Genomic DNA, 26223 nt, shown 5'->3' with positions numbered 1-26223 from the left:
CAACAGTGTAAGGGGGTTCCCTTTTCTCCACACCCTCTCCAAAAATTAACAATAACACAATAATAGTGGGAGACTTTAATACCCCACTCACACCTATGGATAGATCAACTAAACAGAAAATTAACAAGGAAACACAAATTTTAAATGATACGATAGAACAGTTAGACCTAATTGATATCTATAGAACATTTCATCCCAAAACAATGAATTTCACCTTTTTCTCAAGCGCACATGGAACCTTCTCCAGGATAGATCACATCCTGGGCCATAAAGCTAGCCTTGGTAAATTCAAAAAAAATAGAAATCATTCCAAGCATCTTTTCTGACCACAATGCAGTAAGATTAGATCTCAATTACAGGAGAAAAAGTATTAAAAATTCCAACATATGGAGGCTGAACAACACACTGCTGAACAACCAACAAATCACAGAAGAAATCAAAAAAGAAATCAAAATTTGCATAGAAACGAATGAAAATGAAAACACAACAACCCAAAACCTGTGGGACATGGTAAAAGCAGTCCTAAGGGGAAAGTTCATAGCAATACAGGCACACCTCAAGAAACAAGAAAAAAGTCAAATAAATAACCTAACTCTACACCTAAAGCAACTAGAAAAGGAAGAAATGAAGAACCCCAGGGTTAGTAGAAGGAAAGAAATCTTAAAAATTAGAGCAGAAATAAATGCAAAAGAAACAAAAGAGACCATAGCAAAAATCAACAAAACCAAAAGCTGGTTCTTTGAAAGGATAAATAAAATTGACAAACCATTAGCCAGACTCATCAAGAAACAAAGGGAGAAAAATCAAATCAATAAAATTAGAAACGAAAATGGAGAGATCACAACAGACAACACAGAAATACAAAGGATCATAAGAGACTACTATCAACAATTATATGCCATTAAAATGGACAACGAGGAAGAAACAGACAAATTCTTAGAAAAGTACAACTTTCCAAAACTCGACCAGGAAGAAATAGAAAATCTTAACAGACCCATCACAAGCACAGAAATTGAAACTGTAATCAAAAATCTTCCAGCAAACAAAAGCCCAGGTCCAGACGGCTTCACAGCTGAATTCTACCAAAAAATTAGAGAAGAGCTAACACCTATCCTGCTCAAACTCCTCCAGAAAATTGCAGAGGAGGGTAAACTTCCAAACTCATTCTATGAGGCCACCATCACCCTAATACCAAAACCTGACAAAGATCCCACAAAAAAAGAAAACTACAGGTCAATATCACTGATGAACATAGATGCAAAAATCCTTAACAAAATCTAGCAATCAGAATCCAACAACACATTAAAACTCTGTCTTTAATAATGACAATAATACTTGCATTCATGGAGTCGCAGAGTCAGACATGACTGAGCGACTGAACAACAAATACTTGCATTTGACCCTTGTTCATTATAAATGGACACGTGACCTCAAATACAATCCTCTGTATATATGTCAACAGAAAGCAAATGAGTTCAGACACATACAACTAAAAATGTGTAAGTGCATAGTACTCTCGTAGTCACCGATGACAAAAGATTTTTTCATATTCATACTGGTGGCCTATTCCATGCTCATGTGCCAATCTCCATCTAAGCAGAAGAAATAACTATCCACTTAATGAAATGATCTAAAATTTTCCAGCTTCTAAATTGTTGAAAATATGGGAATTAGGACAAAGCATATTACATTTTATTTTATAAAACAATGAATGAATCTACTCTCTCAAAAGAAATGAGCTAGCATTTTTTACAGTTACCTTATGGCTGCTTTAGAAGTTAGTTTTAATACTAAAAATTAAAATTCTAATATGAGAAGCTTTTTAAAAAATGAAATTATCCCACCTTTTCCAAAAGCTTATCTTTAAAACCAAAAAAAAAAAAAAAGCCTTAAATGCAGAAACAAAAGAGTAAGAAACCAATTAATGCATTTTTATAATACCTTCCTTGTTTAAACGATTGCTCAGATTACAGACTGGAATAGTTTTTCAAGAATGTATTTTAGCATTTTTAACTATTCTAACATAAAATTATTAGTATCATTTAAAATCATAAGTATCATTTCTTCTATAATTGGTAATTTTTAAATTGTGGTAAAGAATACTATGTACACAGGGAATTTGAATTGTTCTTCTATGGATTCAGTATCAAAAGATTTCCACAGAGTTGGGGGAGAAAGTGGAGGGTTTCACACGCTATTGTGTATTTTTGCTTGTTTATTTGCTTCACTGACCTATAGTCAAAACCAATGGCAAGAGGAGACACAAAGGTGGAAACAACCCTGGGGACACACGCAGTCTGAAAATAAAAGCCCTGCATGATCTTTAGACATGCAAGTAACTTTCAAGCTACAAACACAAGGAGAATAATAAAACACTCCCAGTGCAGCTATATTATTCAGCTGGCAAACACACGTGTGTCTAAATCACCTGAGCAAAGCAGGCAGAGCACAGGAAGAAAAGGTTGATGAGAGTCTGCTGTAAAGAAAGCACTCCACAGAGGAGATGCAATTTCGATAAACAAAATTTAAGGTAAAATCAGAATAATGTTAGGAGATTAAGATTAGTTTCTATTTTTAAAATGGCCCTTATGCACATCATACATACTAGGAAAATACTGAAAAATTTACCCAAGTCATTTTCTGCCATAATTTACACAGATGTGGAAACCAATGGCATTTTTTAATAAAGTTAGTTTAAAATGAATCAAAATGCTATCAAGCTATCTTTTCATTGTTTTAACCCATGCAAATAGAATTTCTGCATATAATAAGGAGTTCCTATTTAAACTTCCAGAGGTTAGAAGGGGTCTAATCTAAAATCTTATGAACAATATAGAACTTTATCCTGTGCTTATTTTTGTGGCTTTGTATTTGTGTGCTTGTTTACAGATGCCTTAGGTAACAGATTTTCTGGCAAAGGGAAGATGCACTTTCAAAAGAGAGACAGTATTAGGACACACATTTCCACATCCAGGATCACAACTACACATGCCCCACCCTAGGAGAAAATGAGGTCCTCTCTGTTTCTTGTCTGGACCATTACAAATGACCCCTCTGACTTTGATCTCTTATCCTTCCAATTAATATTCCATATTATCCTTTTATTCCAGCTCACTCATACTAACCAAAATATATTAAAACTATGTTCCCACAGATGCCAGGTTCACTGAATCTCATTTGGAATGACTTTGGAATTTGATTGCATTGTGAATGTTGGGGAAAAATGGAAATCATTATCATAGCCCTGGGATTAGTGGAAAATGAGCTCACAGGGGGAAAAAACAAAGAAGTTCTACAGAATTTTTTTTTAATTTATATATGAATGAAAGATATAAATTAAAACAAATCTTTCTGGGTCATCAATTACTATTCATATATATCTCACAAAATACATGATGTGTATCCCAGAAGAAAACACCAATATCAAGCATTCCCAGAGCTAATCAATCTTTATCAAATTTACCTCCAGTTAAAAGGAAACCATTAAAGAAAAGCATCATTATCCAAATCTATGTTAGTATGGGGTTTTTTTTCTTACAGAAATAAGTTTTACCCTGAAGTAGTTTATTAATCCTTAATATCATCAAGATAGCATAATAAAATTGCCAACACTTAAATGTGTAGTTCTACCGATCTTTATAATTTAATCCTAAGTATTATATTTCCTATTTTATTATTTATTTTATAATATAATACCATTATATCAGAGCTTTCCTGGTGACTCAGTGGTAAAGAATTTGCCTGCCACGCAAGAGATGCAGGAGAAAATGGGTTCAGTCCCTGGGTCTGCAAGATCCCCTGGAGGAGGGCATGGCAGCTCACTCCAGTATTCTTGCCTGGAGAATCCCATGGACTGAGGAGCCTGGAGGGCTACAGTCACTAACATCACAAAGAGTCAGGCTGATGGGACTGAGCACAGCACACCCAGCACTGCTGTATCTGCCCATGTATACCTAAACTTCACCCAGGAATTACTAATTACCACAACATTTATTTTCAATCAGGAAGGAGTACAAAATCACAACTACCATCTTAGCTATGCTTCCTACTGAAATAATTTAATGTGCATTTTTTTCCTCTTTCTAGATCACAGTCATTTCAAAAATAATGTGAAAGATAAAAATTGTCTATGTGGTTCAACAGAAAATTTCAATTTGTCAATCTTGTTAGAACTGGTGCTTTGTAGTGCTACTGGAGTGTTTTTGTATATTTTTCAACCATAAATCTAAAGTAGAAATTAGTCCACCTAAAAAGTGGAGGATTAGTTTTAAATGAGCTGGTTCGTTCCAAATAATATCCAATCATTAACTCCCCCAAAATGACGATGGTAGTGTGGTTTTTATGTCTCTTCTATCTTCTCTATTTATTCTTAAAGCACCCACATTTGGTCTTTCTCAGTTGGCAACGCACGCCAGTACTCTTGCCTGGAAAATCCCATCGACAGAGGAGCCTGGTAGGCTGCAGTCCCTGGGGTCGCTGAGTCCGACATGACTGAGCGACTTCACTTTCACTTTTCACTTGCATGCATTGGAGAAGGAAATGGCAACCCACTCCAGTGTTCTTGCCTGGAGAATCCCAGGGACGGGGGAGCCTGGTGGGCTGCCATCTATGGGGGTCACACAGAGTCGGACACGACTGACGCGACTTAGCAGCAGCAGCTGAGATATAAAAGAACTCCTCAAGTATCCTCATAAAATCTCTCTCCTTTCTAATATACTTTACCACCGAGGCTTGATTAAAGTTTGAGAATGCTTTGTATTGAATGCATCTGCTACAGACTGATATGTCCCTCCTAAATTCATATGTTAAAAACTATTTCACAAGGTGATGGTATCTGGAGGTAGGGTTTTGGGGGGATCCACCTCACAAATGGGATTGGTGCCCAAAGACCTAGAGAACTCTCTTGCCCTTTCCATCATGTGAGGACACAGCAAAAAGACAGCCATCTGTGAATGGCCCATTTAGGAAGTGGGGTCTCATCAGACACCAAATCTACTGCCTTCCTGATCTTGGACTTCCAGCTTTTAGAACTGTGAGAAATATATTTCTATTGTTTATAAACAACCCAGTCTATGGTATTCCATTATAGCAGCCACAATAGACTAAGATAATACCATTTTTATGTTCAAATCAACATCTATGTCCCTCAGTCTACTCAAAATGTGAGTGTATGTGTATTTAGTCACTAAGTCATGTCCAACTCTTTGTGACCCCCTGGACTGTAGCCCACCAGGATCCTATGTCCATGGGATTTTCCACGCAAGAATACTTGAGTGGGTTGCTATGTGCTACTTCAGGGGATCTTCCCAGCCCAAGGATCGAACCTATGTCTCCTGTCTCCTGCAATGGCAGATAGATTCTTTACCACTGAGCCACCTGAGAAGTCCATCCTCAAAATAAAAGTCTAAATTTCATATCAAGGCATAAAAATCCCTTGGGAATTTATCCCAACTTAGTTTCTAGCCATAGCCTCTAAATCTAAATCTCTGAACTCCAATCAGGCCAGATATATCATTTTCCCAACACATCTTTGACTATTTCTATCCTGGCAATTTTGCACATTTATTTGTATAAAGTGCCTGGCTGTAAAACCATACACTCTAGCCCACTTAAGACATTGGAGAACCTATCCATCTTTCATGGCCAAACTCAAATGTCCCCTTCCCTTGCCAAAAAAGGATAACCCATTCTGAATTAGCCTTTTCTTCTTCAATGTTACCAAAACACTTAATAACATGCTTTTTAAAATCCATGTCATATTCAAATTTTGTTTTGTGAAAAAAGTAAAGTGTTTTTCATAAAATATACTCTTAATAAGTATGAATTAATTGCACACTTTGATAATGGTTCATAAGCTCTAAAGAAAACAAAGTATCCAACCAAAATTCTGATAAAAGAAAGCTTGATGATTCTAATAAATATACAACTCTTACTCTTCATTTCTTAACATTTCTACTAACATTTTGCTAGTAGAAAGTTAAGGTATATAATGTTGCCTGTTCCTGGATGTAACTACAGCAGACTCCTTGAGCTTTCAGCTCTTCTTTAAGTAATGAACAGTTCTACAGTTGCAAACAATCTCAATGAGTCTCAATTCAGAAAAGGGAAGGTCAATTCCAAGGTATTAATCAATTGTCAGATCATGAGCTTCTTATTGCAAAATTCAGGCACAAACTGAAGAAAGTAAGGAAAACCACTAGACAATTCAGGTAATACTTTGGCCACCTGATGTGAAGAGCTGACTTATTAGAAAAGACCCTAATGCTGGGAAAGATTGAGGGCAGGAGAAGGGGATGACAGAGGATGAGATGGTTGGATGGCATCACCGACTCAATGGACATGGATTTGGGTGGACTCTGGCAGTTGGTGATGGACAGGGAGGCCTGGCGTGCTGCAATTCATGGGGTCGAAAAGAGTCGGACACAACTGAGCAACTGAACTGAACTGAAATGATTCAGTACGACCTAAATCAAATCCCTTATAATTATACTGTGGAGGTGGCAAATAGATTAAAGGGATTATATCTGATAGATAGAGTGCCTTAAGAACAAGGGGCAGAGGTTTGTAACATTGTACAGGATGTGGTGACCAAAAGCTAAGAAAAAGAAATGCAAAAAGGCAAAGTGGTTTCCTGAGGAGGTCTTACAAATAGCTAAGAAAACAAGAGAAGCAAAATGCAAAGGAGATAGGGAAAGATATACCCAACTGAATGCAGAGTTTCACAGAACATCAAGGAGAGATAAGAAAGCCTTCTTAAGTGAACAATGCAAAGAAACAGAGGAAAATAGCAGAATGGGAAAGACTAGAGGTCTCTTCAAGAAAACTGGAGATATCACGGGAAGATTTCATGCAAAGACGACAGCAATAAAGTACAAAAAAGGCAAAGACCTAACAGAGGAAGAAGATATTAATAAGAAGTGCAAGAATACACAGAAGAACTGTACAAAAAAGGTCTTAATGACCCAGATAACCACGATGGTGTGGTCAGTCACCTAGAGCCAGACATTCTGGAGTGTGAAGTCAAGTGGGCCTTAGGAAACATTACTACCAACAAAGTAAGTGGAGGTGATGGAATTCCAGCTGAACTATTTCAAAATCCTAAAAAATTTCGCTGTTAAAGTGATGCATTCAATGTGCCAACAGATTTGGAAAACTCATCAGTGGCCACTGGACTAGAAAAGGTAAGTTTTCATTCCAATCCCAAAGAAGGGCTATGCCAAAGACTGTTCAAACTACTGCATAATTGTACTCATTTCACATGCTGGAAAGGTAATGCTGAAAATTCTTCAAGCTAGGCTTCAATAGTATATGAACTGAGAACTCATAAATATGTAAACTGGATTTAGAAAAGGCAGAGGAATCATAGATCAAACTGTTCACATCCACTGGATAATAGAAAAAGCAAAAGAATTCCAAAAAAAAAAAAATCTGCTTCATTGACTATGCTAAAGCTTTTGACTGTGTGAATCACAACAAACTGTGGAAAATTCCTAAAGGGATGAGAATACCAGACCACCTTACCTGCCTCCTGAGAAACCTGTATGCAGGACAAGAAACAACAGTTAGAACTGGACATGGAACAATGGATTGGTTCAAAATTGGGAAAGGAGTACGTCAAGGTGTATATTGTCACCCTGCTTGTTTAACTTATATGCAGATTACATCATGTGAAATGCCAGGCTGGACGAATCTCAAGCTGGAATCAAGATTGCCAGGAGACAGCTTCAGATGCAAGGTTACTGCTTGGTAATTAACAAGCGGTTCAGTGGCAGTGGTGGAAAAACACTCTGGGGAAATATGAAGACACAGATACCAACCACTGTGCACTTCCTTCTTCATGAAGAGGCTATAGTGGGCCGGGCACCATGCTCAATTATTCACTTGCTCTCTGAAGGCAAGCTCGGATCCACTGGAGTTCAAGTCTGGCTGAAAGGACAGATATTTGACAATGGTTTATAAGTCAATCCTTTAATGATACAGATATGCCATTTTAATGACCCTTTCAGAGTCCTACTGTCTGGCTGGACTATGAATGCCTAGAGCTGGGGCCAAGTTAAACTGGGATCCGTAAGAGATGGGACTGTGAACATGGCTTATGAAGAGAAGAGGCAGATCTTCAGAACCCTTTATCATGTGCAGTGTCCTGATTCCTCCTTTTCCCTTTAAACTATTTGATTTGGGGGGAGAGGGAAGGGGAGGGGCGATGTATGGGTAGGAGGAGGAAAGGAATGAAATCATGTGTGTGAAACTAAATTGTAAAGCACTATAAGTTTTAAAAAATCTTTCATTCAATTAAAAAGAAACTAAAAAAAATATTGCTAGGAGAAATATTGAAACCTCAGATATGTAGATAATACCACCCTAGTGGCAGAAAGTGAAGAGGAACCAGAGAGTCTCTTGATGAAGATGAAAGGAGAGCGAAAAACTGACTTAAAACTCAAAATTCAAAAAACTAAGGTCATGGCATCCAGCTCCATCACTTCATGACAAAGAGAACTAGGAAAAGTGGAAGCAACACCAATACAGTATACTAACGCATATATATGGAATTTAGAAAGACAGTAACAATAACCCTGTGTACAAGACAGCAAAAGAGACACTGATGTATAGAACAGTCCTTTGGACTCTGTGGGAGAGGGAGAGGGTGGGATGATTTGGGAGAATGGCATTGAAATACATATAATATCATATATGAAACAAGTCGCCAGTCCAGGTTCGATGCACGATACTGGATGCTTGGGGCTGGTGCACCGGGATGACCCAGAGGGATGGTATGGGGAGGGAGGACGGAGGAGGGTTCAGGATGGGGAACACAGGTATACCCGTGGCGGATTCATTTCAATATTTGGCAAAACCAATACAATATTGTAAAGTTTAAAAATAAAATAAAAGTGGAAGCAGTGACAGATTTTATTTTCTTGGTGTCCAAAATCACTGTGGATGGTGACTGCAGCCACAAAATTATAAGACGCTTGCTCCTTGGAATGAAAGCTATGACAAACTTGGACAGTGTATTAAAAAGCAGAGATATCACTTTGCCAGCAAAGGTCCATATAGTTAAAGCTATCATTTTTCCAGTAGTCATGTAAAGATGTGAGACCATAAAGAAGGCTGAGCACCAAGGAATTGATGCTTTCAAATTGTCAGGCTAGAGAAGACTCTTGAGAGTCTCTTGGGCTGCAAGGAGATCAAAGCAGTCAATCTTAAAGGAAATCAACCATGAATATTCATTGGAAGGACTGATGCTGAAGCTGAAGCTCCAATACTTTGGCCACCTGATGCAAAGAGTCAACCCATTGGAAAAGGCCCTGATGCTGGGAAAGATTGAAGGCAAGAAGATAAGGGGGTGGCAGAGGATGAGATGGTTGGATGGCATCACCGACTCAATGGACACGAATTTGAGAAAAGTCCAGGAGATAGTGAAGGACAGAGAAGCCTGGCTTGCTGCAGTTCATAGGGTTGCAAAGAGTTGGACATGACTTAGCGACTGAACAACAACAATGATAATCAGTGGTACCTAAGATCGCCCCTTCCTCTGCTCTGTTCAAATCCGAGCCAGAAGAAAAGAATGGGATGGTGCTTTCCTCTTTTTTCACAATCTGCTTTCCCAACTGGGAAATGCCTTTTGCAGCCCTCCTCTGGTCAGCAGATGGGTGGAGAAACTGACACCATCTTATGCTGATCTTGCACTCCCTGAGACTGGTGAACATTAACCTCTTTGTGGCATGTGATGCTTTCATAAAGTTTGCCCAAGATGTCTTGCAGGACCCTTCTCTCCTGTGTAACCTGCAACCAGGCAGATGTACCTCTATGCTAGGTGGTCACTTGCCACTCTTTCCTCAGCTTCCAGGCAGTCACTTTTTAGTTCTTTCCCACTGAAATGGTCCCTTTACCACTCCAGGAGGTCCTGGATAAGACCCCAGACAAACTGCGTGTCTGCTCCCCCGAGTGACCTAAGTCAGATCCATGAGACAGCATGCATGCTGTTCAGTCATGTCCAACTTTTTGTGACCCCAAGGACTGTAATCTGCCAGGATCTTCTGTCTATGGAATTTTTTAGGCAAGAGACTAGAGCAGGTTGTTATTTCCTACTCCAGAGAATCTTCCCTGCCCAGGGATCAAATCCACATCGCCTGCATCTTTGCATTGATAGGTAGGCTCTTTACCACTGTGTCACCTGGGAAGCCCCCAGATCCATGAGAAGCATTCCTATATATCTTGATGGGACAAATTCTCATAGTAGGGGCTGATCCCAACATAGCAGCACTCTCTAGGATCAACTCCCATCACAGTTCATCAAACTAATCTTGTCTTTCAGGTGTCCAGGCAGACTCAAAGCCCAGAATACCAGCTCTAGGTCAGACATCTTTAGCTCTCCATCTAGCCCTGTGCCAAGATACTCTTCTTAAGAAGCAAAGGAGTTAGAATTCTATCCACTTTCCAGGGAAAGGGACTCAGAACAAGGCAGCAGCTATCTCTAAAATAAAAATCTCTTCACTAATTTCTCCTCTGCTCATTCACAGGTAAACTTGATTGAAATATACTTCAAGGATCATGACACATTTTCTTCCAGTATTGCACACTATTTCATCATGCTTCCTAATTTCACATCTATTGCATCTTGATACATAATTAAAACTTTCATTTTAATTCCCTTCAGTTTAAATATCTCATCACACACACATACAAACACACAAAGGATAACTGTGAATAGAGAGAAGATTACAATTCACTAGGTTGAAGGAACACTATTGGAGAATGCTGAATTTAGGTACAATTTTAATATTGATAGGAAGTTTTTTGAAGAGTGTATAATTCTAGGATGAACTGAAAAAATCCCAGCTATATTTAATAATATTAATGTTCCTATATAATCTATTATGCCTATTTAAGAACATTTAATGAATAACATTTATACTGGCTGAGTAACATAAGCATATTAGGTTTTACAGTGAACATAACAGAAGGCTAAGCTCTATTCTTGGGTCTATTTAATAAATATTGACTTCTTGCTTAGGCATTTGACAAGATTTATTGACATGGCAATTTCATATTTTCTGAGAAGGATTAAAATTTTATTAGGTCCCAAAACTAGAAGGCAATGTCAATACTGGTCTTGGTTACATGCATTTATCATGAAATTCATTCAAACAGCAGATTCCATAAAACTTTTAGCCCTGTTTATTTTCATAGAAAGAAGAGAGACAGCCCCATTCAAGCATCTCTTTTCAAACCAGAAATAAGCAAAGGATGTCCAAGTCTGGATGCAATACCGAATCTAATAACAGGGCCCTGAAGGAACCAGACCTCTCGAAACAGCAAGGGCAAGAAAGGGGAAGGACAACAGCAGTGCAGTCACTGCTCTGCCAAGTGAGAACAGGGGCCCATCACTCTGGCCCACTGTCACGGTGTTGCAGAGGAAAACACTAAACTGATTTATACCCATGAACATCCTCTCTGAGCTCACATGCAGTTGTCATCTAAGGGGATAAGGAACATATTAGAATATTTTGTTTGTCTTTAATCTCCTACTTCACATAGAAAAAGAAGTAAAAAAATCTAAGGAGGACTTGAAATGTTATATCAAACAATAATCAACAAGTAGATTACCAGCAGAAAATAAAAGCCCACAGGTGAGAGTACCTGAAAAGAACGGAGCCACCTGGGGCTTTGATTTATTTGCCTATTTGCCTGGGATGATATACACAAAGATTTTATATGGTGTCCAGTGCGTATTAAGTAGGTAATAAATAACATTTGTTATTATTATCATTTGTATTATTGTGACAAATTTCTAGCAAAGGAAGACCTGCAAAGTAAATATTCTTGATAAAGCATTGTAAGGAAGAACACTCAGAGGAGAAATGACTTCTCCTTATTGAAACACTGTCTTCAGTGTTCTCTTGTTGAAAGGGAAGGGGACGAGGACACACAATAAGACTAGAATAATACCATATATACTATAAGGCACAATTAAACTAGAAATAACCTTGAAACTTTTGCTATTTAAGAATTATAGGCTTTCACCAAAGTCAGATACCAAATATTAAGTGATATATTCATGTAATATGCACATTTTAATTCTAACATACATGTGTGCATGTGTGCTAAGTCGCTTCAGTCATGTTCAACTCTTTGCTACCCCATGGGCTATAGCCCACCAAGCTTCTCTGCCCATGGGATTCTCCAAGCAAAAATCCTGGAGTGGGTTGCCATGCCTCATCCAAGGGATCTTCCCAACCCAGGGGTCAAACCCATGTCTCTCATGTCTCCTGCATTGGCAGGCGGGTTCTTTACCACTCGGGCACCTAGGAAGCCCTCTAACATACACACACACACACACACACACACACATGATGTTACGTGCTCCAAATTTCCACTCCATTCAACCCAGAAACTAAAACTGGAAAATAATTATGTATTCAGCAATTCCATCATGTTCTTAACCTCAGAGAAATAGAGTCTCGCAGACATCCTTGAAAGCAGTAGTTTGACCCTTCTAAGTCACCAAAGCAACAAGTACTTTTGTTACTCTAATGAAACAATGGCTTGCCTACTACAGAGTAACTGCTCAGTCAGTATTTGTTAAACGAATGAATTTGGTGGAATAATATAGTTGCATTTGCCAATGATCAGTAAATATATTCTTTTTGAAAGGAATAGTTCTATTTAAACTCAAACACTGTAAAACCAATCAAGGATGAGTTCCTAACACAGTTTATAAAAGACACTAACCTTGAGGAATCAAGGTATTTAGGTCTGATTTGTCTTGCGATATAAGCAGAATCAAAACAGCTTCCCAAAACTCTGTATGAGAACACCCTTGGCTCACTTCCCTCTCCCTTCAAATCAAGTCTTAATTCATGCTGTCACTAAGATCACTTTTTTGTATTGTGGAAATTTTTACATCTTTGCTTCCAGAAAAGGTGACATGGTTAAATAATTAATCCTGAAAACTACTTCACAAACAAGACACCACCCTATAAAAACATAACTAGTGAAAAAGATTGCTTTCATTCACTTCACAATTTGTGTGCCACCCAAGGAAGAGAGATTTTAGGCGTTTGGGGGAAAATGCTACTTGCTTACAAAGGTGTTTTTCAGACGATAAAACAGATGGTAAAATTTAAAGTTTTATTCCAAACTCTGACTTTTACCCACTTGGAAAATTCAATTGAAATCTAGGGCGCTGTTTTCTACAACTAAAATAAGTATAACACGTGCTTATGTCAGTGACATATCAAAGCTTAGCAATCCTCAGAACATGACAATGTAAGCATGTACAATCTAACTGCAAGAATACATTAGCAGGCAACTGAAAGACATTTAAAATCTAACCGGAGATTTTAGGTTTAAATAAATTAAAAAATCAAGTTTACTTTTTTCTTCAAACATATTTTGGATGGCTTTAATCAGGTCAAAGCCATTTCATACAGGTAATCTATCATAATTTACATTACAGAGTGATAAATATGGTCTGTAAAACAGAAACTTTGAAGTTGAAGAGCATGTCCCTTCTCTGGAACTACTGTTGCTACATCTATTATAAGAGAAAAACTAATGTACAAAGATAGTGTAATAATCTGAAGGTCATTATAAAATAACACACATCCAAAATTGTTATCTGAAAGGAGATAACACATCTTACCAAAAGAAGAGTTAAAAACTAAATCGTAAGAATAAAATTCCTTATACTTGAATTTCACCTATGAGAAGATATATTAGAATCTCCAAAAGAGGGGAAATGGGGAATATTTTGAAAATATACTCCTGGTGATGCTAATAATCTTCCTGACTAGTCTCATTACCCTATATAAACACAGCATGATATTGATGATAATAATCTCTTCATATCATCAATATTGTGTTGTAGTTATATAGGGTTATGAGACGACTCCAATTGGGAAAGGTTATTAGCTATCCATAGCCTCACCTGCTTCTACTCTGGTTCACTCTCTTTAGTGCTCCCAGAATTACATGCATTAGAAAGTATTTATTATATGTCCTTTCTCTTAAAAACTTATTTTAGATCACTATGATCTCTAAGGAGAAGTCTCAAAATCTTTAGCATGTTATATACTACTCTTCAAAATTTAGTCACACACTACAGAATCAATTTCTACCTCCCAAGCCCTTGAACCTAATAAACCTATTGAATTTCTCACTGATTCACTTTCAAATTCTTTATATGTGTATGAGTTATTACATATACTATTTTCTCTAAATGGAAAAGTCCTTTCTGGAAAATACCTACACTTTCTTAAAACCCAAGTCAATTTTCATTTTCTCTGAGAAATCTTGTTCAGTTCCTCTGGAGTGGGACAGGCGCCCTTTCCTTTACAGAGATCCCACTGAATCCAGGAAATCCGCCATGAAAAAAGGAAGCCATAAGATTCTGGAGAAAAGAGGTTGAAAACCCAAGAGAGACAAAGGGGATTTCTAGGAAAATGATGACGGGAATTTCCCGAAAGACAACTATGTAGCAAGGAAGGAGAACAATCAAAAACAAAGAAATCAAGAAGACAGACATTGCCAGGAGGCAAAGGAGAAAGCATGGTACACATAAATTTCCAGGTGCTTTGACCTACTGAGGAGAATTTTAGAGTTTTGGGGGAGAGTTTACAAGAGAGATGGCAATTAGTTCAGTCGCTCAGTCGTTATGACTCTTTGCAACCCCATGGACTGCAGCATGCCAGGCTTCCCTGTCCATCACCAACTCCCGGAGCTTACTCAAACACATGTTCATTGAGTCAGTGATACCATCCAACCATCTCATCCTCTGTTATCCCCTTCTCCTCCCGCCATCAATCTTTCCCAGCATCAGGGTCTTTTCAAACGATTCAGTTCTTTGAGTCAGCTGGCCAAATTATTGGAGTTTCAGTTTCAGCATCAGTCCTTCCAATTAATATTCAGGACTGGTTTCCTTTAGGATTGACTGGTTGGATCTTCTTGCAGTCCAAGGGACTCTCAAGAGTCTTCTCCAACACCACAGTTCAAAAGCATCAATTCTTCGCTGCTCATCTTTTTATAGTCCAACTCTCACAACCACACATGACTACTTGAAAAAAACTACTGGAAAAACCTTAGCCTTGACAAGACAGACCTTTGTTGGCAAAGTAATGTCTCTGCTTTTAATACGCTGTCTAGGTTGGTCATAACTTTTCTTCCAAGGAGCAAGTGTCTTTTAAATTCATAGCTGAAGTAGCATCTGAAGTGATTTTGGAGCCCAGAAAAATGAAGTCTCTCACTGTTTCAATTGCTTCCTCATCTATTTCCCATGAAGTTTTGGGACCGGATGCCATGATCTTAGTTTTCTTAATGTTGAGTTTTAAGCCAACTTTTTCACTCTCCTCTTTCACTTTCATCAAGAGGCTCTTTAGTTCTTCTTCACTTTCTGCCATAAGGGTGGTGTCATCTGCATATCTGAAGTTATTGATATTTCTCCCAGCAATCTTTATTTCAGAGTGTGCTTCATTCAGCCCGGCATTTTGCATGATGTACTCTGCATATAAGTTAAATAAGCAGAGGGACAATATGCAGCCTTGAAGTACACCTTTCCCAACTTGGAACCAGTCTGTTGTTCCATGTCCAGTTCTAACTGTTTTTTCTTGACCAGCATACAGATTTCTCAGGAGGCAGGTCAGGAGGTCTGGTATTCTCATTTCTTGAAGAATTTTTCACTGTTTGTTGTTATCCACATGGTCAAAGTCTTTGGCCTAGTCAATAAAGCAGATGGTTTTCAAGAAATCTCTTGCTTTTTTGATGACTCAGCAGATATTGGCAATTTGATCTCTTGTGCCCTTGCCTTTTCTAAATCCAGCTTGAGCATCTGGAAGCTCACAGTTTCTATACTGTTGAAGCCTGGCATGGAAAATTTTGAGCATTACTTTGTTAGCATGTGAAATGAGTGCAATTGTGTGGTAGCTTGAACATTCTATGGCATTGCCTTTCTTTGGGAAAGAAATGGAGTAGCCATTATGTTCAACAAAAGAGTCCAAAATGCAGTACTTGGATGCAATCTCAAAAATCACAGAATGATCTCTATTTGTTTCCAAGGCAAACCATTCGATATCACAGTAATCCAAGTCTATAACTCAACCAGTAATGCTGAAGAAGCTGAAGTTGAATGGTTCTATGAAGACCTAAAAAACCTAGAACTAATACCCAAAAGAGATGTCTTTTTCATTATAGGGGACTGGAATGCAAAAGTAGAAAGTCAAGAGATACATGGAGTAACAGGCAAACTTGGCCTTGGAGTACAAAACAAAGCAGGGCAAAGGCTAACAGAGTTTTGCCTAGAGAACATACTGAGCATAGCAAACACCCTCTCCCAGCAACATAAGACTCTATACATAGACATCACCAGATGGTCAATACCAAAATTAGATTGATTATATTCTTCACAGCCAAAGATGGTGAAGCTCTATACAATCAGCAAAAACAAGACCAAGAGCTGACTGTGGCTCAGATCATGAACTCCCTATTGCCAAATTCAGACTTAAATGGAAGAAAGTAGGGAAAACCACCAGACCATTCAGGTAGGACCTAAATCAAATCCCATACAATTATACAGTGGAAGTGACAAATAGATTCAAGGGATTAGATCTGATAGACAGAGTGCCTGAAGAACTATGGACAGCGGTTCGTGACATTTTACAAGACGCAGGGATCAAGACCATCCCCAAGAAAAAAAAATGTAAAAAGACAAAAAGATTGTCTGAGGAGGCCTTACAAATAGCTGTGAAAAGAAAATAAGTGAAAGGCAAAAGAGAAAAGAAAAGATATACCCATTTGAATGCAGAGCTCCAAAGAATAGCAAGGAGAGATAAGAAAGCCTTCCTCAGTGATCAATGCAAAGAAATAGAGGAAAACAATAGAATGGGAAAGATCTCTTCAAGAAAATTAGAGATACCATGGGAACATTTCATGCAAAGATGAGCAGAATAAAGGACAGAAATGGTATGGACCTAACAGAAGCACAAAATATTAAGAGGTGGCAAGAATACATAGAGGAACTCTACAGAAAAGATCTTCATGACCCAGATAACCACGATGGTGTGATCACTCACCTACAGCCAGTCATCCTGGAATGCAAAGTCAAGTGGGCCTTAGGAAGCACCACTATGAACAAAGCTAGTGAAGGTGATGGAATTCCAGTTGAGCTATTTCAAATCCTAAAACATGATGCTGTGAAAGTGCTGCACTCATATGTTAGCAAACTTGGAAGACTCAGCAGTGGCCACAGGACTGGAAAAGGTCAGTTTTCATTCCAAGATAATGGTGACCTTCTTCAAAAGGTCCCATGCACTCACTGCTGCAGTCAGTGCCCCCGACCCTGTAGCAGGCCACCATTGACCCGCACCTCTGCCAAAGACTCCTGGACACTCATGGGCAAGTCTGGGGCAGTCTCTTGTGGGGTCACTGCTCCTTTCTCCTGGGTCCTGATCCACACAAAATTCTGTTTGTTTCCTTCAAGAGTCTATTTCCCAGTCCTGTGTAGGTTCTGGCGGCTGGGTTAATGGTGACCTCCTCCAAGAGAGCTTATGCCAACCCAGGTCTGCTGCACCAGAGCCCCTGCCCCTGCAGCAGTCCACTGCAGACCCATACCTTTGCAGGAGACACTCAAACACAGTTCTGGCTCAGTCTCTGTGGGCTCCCTGGATCCTGGTGTGCACAAGGTTTGTTTGAGCCCTCTGAGCGTTTCTGGCAGGTAAGGGGTTTGATTCTAAATGTGACTTCATGAGCTAGTGATAGATATCTAGAAATATTCCCCCCAAAATGAGGTTACTGTTGCTTCCAGGATAAATTGAAATCTGTATAAGAAGGGGAATGTAATAAACTTCTATCTGACTGAGCTCTGAATAATAATTATTAATCATAGTTATATATTCCTGAATATTTAATATACCAAAATTTATGGTATAATTAAACTGGAGAGAATTCTGTATGAGTTAAATCTTCATCTTCCATAAGGAGATTAGATAATAACAATAAATAAAGGTACAAATATATTCTTTAAATATACGAAGGCAAAGGTCACAAGAAATTGCAAAAGTGTTGAAACTGCTTTCTCTGAGGATCAGCAAGAGCCTCTGCTCCACAACTGCTAGGGTGTCATTCACATCATGTTCCGTGTAAATAGGTCTAGAAGAGGAAAAATCCGGGACTGAACTCCCAGTGATCAAATCCAACTGGAGGTAGTATGACAAAAAGTGAGGTGCACAGATCCAGATGTTAGAGGTAACAAAAAGCAAAATGAATAAATAGGATTAAAAGGGAAAAAAAAATAGAAACAGCTACTTTTAAAATTTTGTTTGCATGAATAGCCAGAAAGTAGGATGAAAACAACCCAATAAAAGTTTTCAAACAAACAGAAATTATAAATTAGATTTACTATAAAATCAATCAAAATGTTTAGAAAACCTAAAGAGACATTTCTCCAAAGAAGACACACAGGTGGCCAATACACACACGAAAAAATACTCAATATCACCCATTATTAAAGAAATGATAATCAAAACTAAAATGAGATATCACCTTACACCAGTCAGAATGGCCGTCATCAAAATATCTGCAAAATAACTGCTGGAAAGAACGTGGAGAAAAGGGAACCCTCTTGCACCATTGGTGGGAATGTAGATTGATACAGCCTCCATGGAAACAACTTTAAAAACTAGGAATAAAACTACCATATAACCAGCAATCCCACTACAGGGATATACCCTGAGAAAAACATAAGTCAAAGAGACTCATGTATCCCAAAGTTCACTGTAGCACTATTTACAATAATCAGGGCCTGGAAGGAACCTAGATGTCCATCAACAGATGAATGGATAAAGAAGTTGTGGTGCATATATACAGGGGAATATTACTCAGCCATAAAAATTGGGCTTCCCTTGTAGCTCAGTTGGTAAAGAGTCTGCCTGAAATGCAGGAGACCCAGGTTCGATTCCTTGGTCAGGAAGATCCCCTGGAGCAGGAAATGGCAACTCACTCCACTATTCCTGCCTGGAGAATCCCATGAACAGAGGAGCCTGGCGGGCTACAGTGTATGGGGTTGCAAGAGTCGGACATGACTTAACGACTAAACCATCACCACCTCCATAAAAAGGAATGAATTTGAGTCAGTCGTAGTGAGGTAGGTGAACCCAGCACCTGTTAAAAAAGTGAACTAAGTCAGAAAGAGAAAAAGAAATACTGACCATTCATGCATGTATATGGAATCTAGGCAAATGGTACTGATGAAGCTATTTGACAGGAACAGAGATGCAGACATAGAGAACAGACTTGCAGACACAGCAGAGGAAGGAGAGGGTAAAACAAATCGAGGAAATAGCACTAAACACATACATCACCACGTGTAAAATAGATAGCTAGTGGGAAGTCACTGTACAACACAAGGAGCTCAACCCAGTGCTCTGGGACAACCTGGAAGAGTGGGAGGAAGACTCAAAGGGAGAAGACATATGTACACTTACTGCTGATTCACACTGTTGTACTGCAGAAACCAACACAGCATTGCAATGAAATTGTCCTCCATTTAAAAACAAATTTTAAAATATTATATAGAGAAGACACAGTTAATGTACCAAAACACATTATTCCTCTCTAATGCTCACTTTATTTAGTCATTTTGATACAATGAGATTAGAACTTTAAAGTCAGAAATTTAATTTTGTTTTAACAAAATATTATATACTTTAAGGTAATTTTCATAGCACTAAAGAAGAACTTTTAAACATCTACTACAGTATTATCTCATTATGAAAGTGAATTTATATATTTTTAATTATACATATAAATATATATGTATATTTCATAACTATGAGTAACCTTAATAATAAAATACCTAAATTTTAATAAATAATAGTAAATAACAAAATAAGCTGGATGTATTCAGAATTTTTCATTTTTTCCATATAAAACTCATGAGACTCAGTGGATAAAGTGTCATAAATACAATTTCAGTTCATCCAAGTTGGTGCAAAAGTCATTAGACATGCTGTGAAGCAGAAATAGTGCATTAGAAAATGCAATCTTAGCTTGTCAACACATTTTGAAAACACTATGTATTAAGTTCTGTTCTGGGGACTGGGATATAAGACTGAGCAAGAGAGGCAAAAATATCTGCCTTCTTGAAACTTATATTCTAGTCAAAAATATAAATAACAGTAATAACAAGGAAAAAAATATCTGATTCACTATAGCAACAAAAACTATAAGGTACTTAACAAGAGACCAAATAAAAAGTTTGTGAGAACTCCATGGAGAAAATTATGAAATTTTATTGGAAAATGTAAGTAAAATAGAGGAATATACTATGTTCATGGTTGAAGCAGTATCATAAAGAGGCCAGTTGTTCTGTAAATAAATATAAGTTAAATAAAACTTCAATAAAAATGCAATAATTCTTCAGAAAAAAAATTTAATTTATGTAGAAGATTTGAAATGGCCAAAAATACATCTATTTTTAAGAATAAGAGAGGAAATTAACCTCCAAAAATCAGAATTTTTGGTCACACAGACATAAAGTGTTGCACTGGTCATGGATAGAATAATAAACCAATGAAGTATAATAAAAAGCCCAGAAATAAACTCTTATATAGTTAATATATACATAATGGAATACTACTCAGTCATATAAAAGAATGAAATAATGCCATTTGCAGCAACATGGATAAACCTAGAGATTATTATGCTAAGGGAAGTAACTCAGACAATAAAAGACAAATACCATATGATATCACTTACATGTGGAATCTAAAGTACAGTACAAATGAATTTATTTATAAAACAAATAGACCTACTAAGGCAGAAAGCAAACTTATGATTACCAAAGGGGAAAGTGGAGGAGGGATGAATTAGAAATTTGGCATTAACAGATACAAACGACTATATATAAAATAGATAAACAACAAGGTTATACTGTATAATGCAGGGTACTTTATTCAATATCTTATAATCTACAATGAATAATAATCTATATATATATTCTTTTATATATATAATACCTATATGAAATATAGATATTATATATGTATAACAGAATCACTTTGCTGCACATCAAAGACTAACACAACATTGTGGATCAACTATGTTTCAATTTTTTAAAAAATCAATGACAGAAGGATTTGCTATTCAATAAATGAATCTGGGTGAAACAGACTTAATATATGGGGGAGAAAAATACATAAGAGTCAACTTTTTACTCTTATAGAATGGTTTCTTACAAAAGATGCTAAATAAGCACGAACAATGAAAGGGGAATTCTTGATACTTTTAAATTTATTAAAATTATAAGTTTATTTGTGCATATCAACAGATGTTATAAAAATTTAAAAAAAAATAAGCCCACCTGCTGAGAGAAAACCCACTTAAAATGCATACAACCTTTACATAATTAGCATGCACCATACTTAAAGCACTCCTACAAATCAACATAATAAACAATCCTATTCCCATAGCAAATAATGTAAACAGACAATTCACAGAAGAAACATGAAACATTTTTTCTTTTGTCCAATAAACAAAAGAAAACATGCTCATATTCACTGGTAGTCAGAAGAACATAAAAGAAAATAACTCATCAGATTGGCAACAACAACAACAAAATTTAAGTATCTCTCAAAACCAAATGCTGGCCAGGATACAAAGCATCAGGAGCATCCAGTCTGCAGGTAGTATAAATTGTAAGAACTACTTTAGAGGGAAATTTGGTATCATCTAGTAAAGTTAAAAATGCTCATCTCACTACAACTCATGAATTTCGATTCTAATTTTACAAACTAGGAAAACTGCCACAGAAGATACAAGAAACCATGTATGACCATAATCATTTTATCATTGTTCACTCAAATTGTTTATATAAACTTGCTGCTGCTGCTGCTAAGTCGCTTCAGTCCTGTCCGACTCTGTGCGACCCCATAGACGGCAGCCCACCAGGCTCCCCAGTCCCTGGGATTCTCCAGGCAAGAACACTGGAGTGGGTTGCCATTTCCTTCTCCAATGCATGAAAGTGAAAAGTGAAAGTGAAGTCACTCAATCATGTCCGACTCTAGCGACCCCATGGACTGTAGCCTACCAGGCTCCTCCGCCCAGGGGATTTTCCAGGCAGGAGTACTGGAGTGGGGTGCCATTGCCTTCTCCATTATATAAACTTACTTCACTTGAAAAGTTTAATTCTATATATTCCAGTGTAACAACTGAATCAAATTCACTAAGATAAAATTTTCACTTTTGAACTATGCCATCCCCTTTAAAGTGCAGTAAGAGACTTTAGTTATGAAACATGCAAGATAAAAAGTGAATTATATATAATTCAGATTAGGATTAGTGAAATTTTAAATTGCAGCTGGTACTTCTGAGTTTGAGTCTTCCAATAATAATAAATTTTTACAAAAATTTTGTCATTAGATTGTTAATGGAAAAAAATTGAGTGTAGACACTAAATTTTCCAGCTAATTTTTTAAAGAAATCTTAATTATATAAAAATATATATTTATTTCTCTTATTTTGATTTCATGGGAGACAGAGTCTTTGTTTCAATTGTTTTTATTGCTAAAACGTAGTTGAATTTCATATGAAAATAAATATAGTTATTGAGAACAATCAATCCTATTATCTTTAAAATAGTCACGATATGTATTTCCAGAAAAAGAAAGCTGTTATGAACTTAGCAACTTAAAAATCAAACTTTTTTTTTTAACTTGGAGCAATATGTGACTATGGGGCCTCCCTGTAGCTCAGTGGTAAAGAATCTGCCTGCCAATGCAGGAGACTCAGGTTCTATCCCTGGGTTGGGAGATCACCTAGAGAAGCAAACAGCAAACTACGCCAGTATTCTTGCCTGGGAAATCCCATAGACTGAGGAGCCTGGCAGGTTACAGTCCATAGAGTCACAAAAGTGTCGGACGACTTAAGTGACTAAACAAACAGCAACTTTGTGACTAAACAACAATAATATGTGACTATGGAAAAATATGCCACAGAGCAGAAAATTGTGTCACATACTGACAATGACACGCATAGTGATAATGTATGGGAAAATGTGTAAAAACTAGATTGAGAGAATTAACTCTCCATCAGATAGGATCGAGAAGAGTTGAATATGACGGAAGTGAATTAACATATACACACAGATTAACATAAGGCTTTTCATTCAGAGTTTATTCTATAAAATTAGTTTTTGCTCCCAAGAAAATTTGCACTTATTAAAAGGAATAAACCAAAAGAGATGATAATATTACAACTTTCAGGGCACTCAAACAATGTTCCCATACACTTTCCAAGTTAAAATATTAGGTAGAATATTTTTGCTCAAAAAATTAAATTTGAAAATTCATAAATTCTTCAAAAACAAAACTATAAATTAGCTACTTTCAGCAATTAAATTTGATTCAACTGTCAGACTACATGGGTAGAGGAATGGGGAAAGTTGTCATAATATTTAAAAAGCAAAAATTCAAAAAAGATCCCTAAAAGGTGGTTCCAAGGACGTGATATAAGGACAAATACCAAAGGCAATAATATGTTCAGAAAAACACTAACAAGAATAAATAGTAAGGAAGTATAATGTAGTTCTGGTAATTAAATCTTAATTTAAAGTAAAATACTCAAAATTAAATTGATCAGAACTTTAATCACTATAGCCACCAAGTGGAGAAAACTTGGCATTGCATCATAAAAACAAAATTACTTCCCAAAACCACTGCTGCTGCTAAGTCACTTCAGTCGTGTCCGACTCTGTGTGACCCCATAGACGGCAGCCCACCAGGCTTCCCCATCCCTGGTATTCTCCAGGCAAGAACACTGGAGTGGGTTGCCATTTCCTTCTCCAATGCATGAAAGTGAAAGTGAAAGTGAAGTCGTCAGTCGTGTCCGACTCTGTGCTACCCCATGGACTGCCGCCTACCAGGCTCCTCCGTCCATGGGATTTTCCAGGCAAGAGTACTGGAGTAGGGTGCCATTGCCTTCTCCTCCCAAAACCACTAGGCCATTCATATATGACCAAAATCAAATCCCTTGTAAGTGCAGGTGACGAATAGATTCAAGGGACTAGACCTGGGAGACAGAGTGCCTGAAGAACTATGGGTAGAGGTTGATAACATTGTCCAGGAGGTGGTGACCGAAACCATCCCTAAGAAAAAGAAATGCAAGAAGGTAAAGTGGTTGTCTGAGGAGGTCTTACGCTGAGAAAAGAAAGAAGCAAAATGCAAAGGAGATAAGGAAAATATACCCAACTGAACACACAGTTCCAGAGAATAGCAAGGATAAATAAGAAAGCCTTATTAAGTGAACAATGCAAAGAAATAGAGGAAAACAATAGAATGGGAAAGACTAGAGGTATCTTTAAAAATTTGGAGATACCAAAGGAACATTTCATGTAAAGATGGGCTCGATAAAGGACAGAAATGGTATGGACCTCACAGAAGCAGTAGAGATTAAGAGGTGGCAAAAATACACAGAACTGTACAAAAACTCTTAATGACGCAAATAACCACAAAGGTGTGGTCACTCACCTAGAGCCAGACAGCCTGGAATGTGAATTCAAGTGGGCCTTAGGCAGCATTATTACCAACAAGGTAGGTGACGATGATGAAATTCCAGCTGAGCTATTTCAAATTCTAAAAAACGATGCTGTTAAAGCACTGCACTCATTACGCCAGTAAATTTGGAAAACTCAGCAGTGGCCACAGGACTGGAAAAGGTCAATATTCATTCTAATCCCAAAGAACAGCAATGCCAGAGAATGTTCAAATTACCATACAATGGTACTCATTTCACATGCTAGCAAGATTATGCTCAAAATCCTTCAAGCTAGGCTTTAGCAGTACATGAACTAAGAACTTCCAGATGTACAAGCTGGATTTAGAAAAGGCAGAGGAACCAGAGATCAATTGCCAACATACACTGGATCATAGAAAAAGCAAAGAAATTACAAAAAAAATCTACTTCTGGTTCATTGACTATTGAACTAGTCAATCCTAAAGGAAATCAACCCTGAATATTCATTGGAAGGACTGATGCTGAAGCTGAGGCTCCAATACTGCGGCCACTTGATGCAAAGAGCCAACTCATTGGAAAAGACCCTGATGTTGGGCAAGATTGAGGGCAAGAAAAGGGGGCAATAGAGGATGAGATGGTTGGATGGCATCATTGACTCAATGGACATGAGTTTGAGCAAACTCAGGGATATGGTGAAGGACAGGGAAGCCTGGCCTGCTGCAATTCATGAGGTGGCAAAGAGTCAGACACTACTTAGCAACTAAACAGCAACTACTCAAATACTGTTGGGCTTCCCTGGTAGCTCAGACAGTAAAGAATCCACCTACAATGCAGGAGACCTGGTTTGATTCCGAGGTTGGGAAGATCCCCTGTAGAAGGGAATGACAACCCATTGTAGACATGACTAAAAGATGTATAATCCCAGAAAAATAAATAAATAATTTATTCCATGTAATTGATTAATCTACCTAAAATTTAGGAGTTACATAAATTAATAGTATGGTATTATGAAATAAATATATCTCAAATCAAATGAATAAATACAAGAGCAATTTAAATACAACACAGGTAAATGTCAAGCCTTCCCCATAATACTCAGTACAAATGTTCATAAATGTTAAATGGTTAAAAATTGAACAGCAAAGTATGAGGTGACAAATTCTTTGGAAATAAGTATCTACAAATTAAGGAGAATAGTTGGCAACAGACTTACATATAATCTGTTAACTAAGGTGAACTTTGAAAGTCAAGTGAAAGTGAAAGTTGCTCAGTCATGTCCAACTCTTTGCAACCCCATGGTCTATACAGTCCACGGAATTCTCCAGGCCAGAATACTGGAGTGGGTAGCCTTTCCCTTCTCCAAGGAATCTTCCCAACCCAGGAATCAAACCCAGGTCTCCTGAATTGCAGATGCTCACTCCTATTTTACCTACGGGCTTCCCAGCTGGCTCAGCGGTAAAGAATCTGCTTCACCAGCAGAAGACATGGATTCAGTCCCTGTGTTGGGAAGATCCCCTGGAGAAGGAAATGGCAACCCACCCCAGTGTAATTGCCTGGGAAATCCCGTGGACGGGGAGTCTCTTGGGTTACAGTCCATGTGGTCGCAAAGACTTAGTAACTGAACGGCAGCAGCAGTTGCACCTGTGCCAGCTGGACCTATGGAGGGCCCTGTTGCCCAGAGGAGTAAGAATCTGTCTATACCACCTAGTAGCCATGCAG

The sequence above is a fragment of the Bos taurus genome, chromosome 7 (assembly GCF_002263795.3).
Source record: "Bos taurus isolate L1 Dominette 01449 registration number 42190680 breed Hereford chromosome 7, ARS-UCD2.0, whole genome shotgun sequence".
Classification (NCBI taxonomy): domain Eukaryota; kingdom Metazoa; phylum Chordata; class Mammalia; order Artiodactyla; family Bovidae; genus Bos; species Bos taurus.
This window is presented reverse-complemented; position numbering follows the sequence as displayed.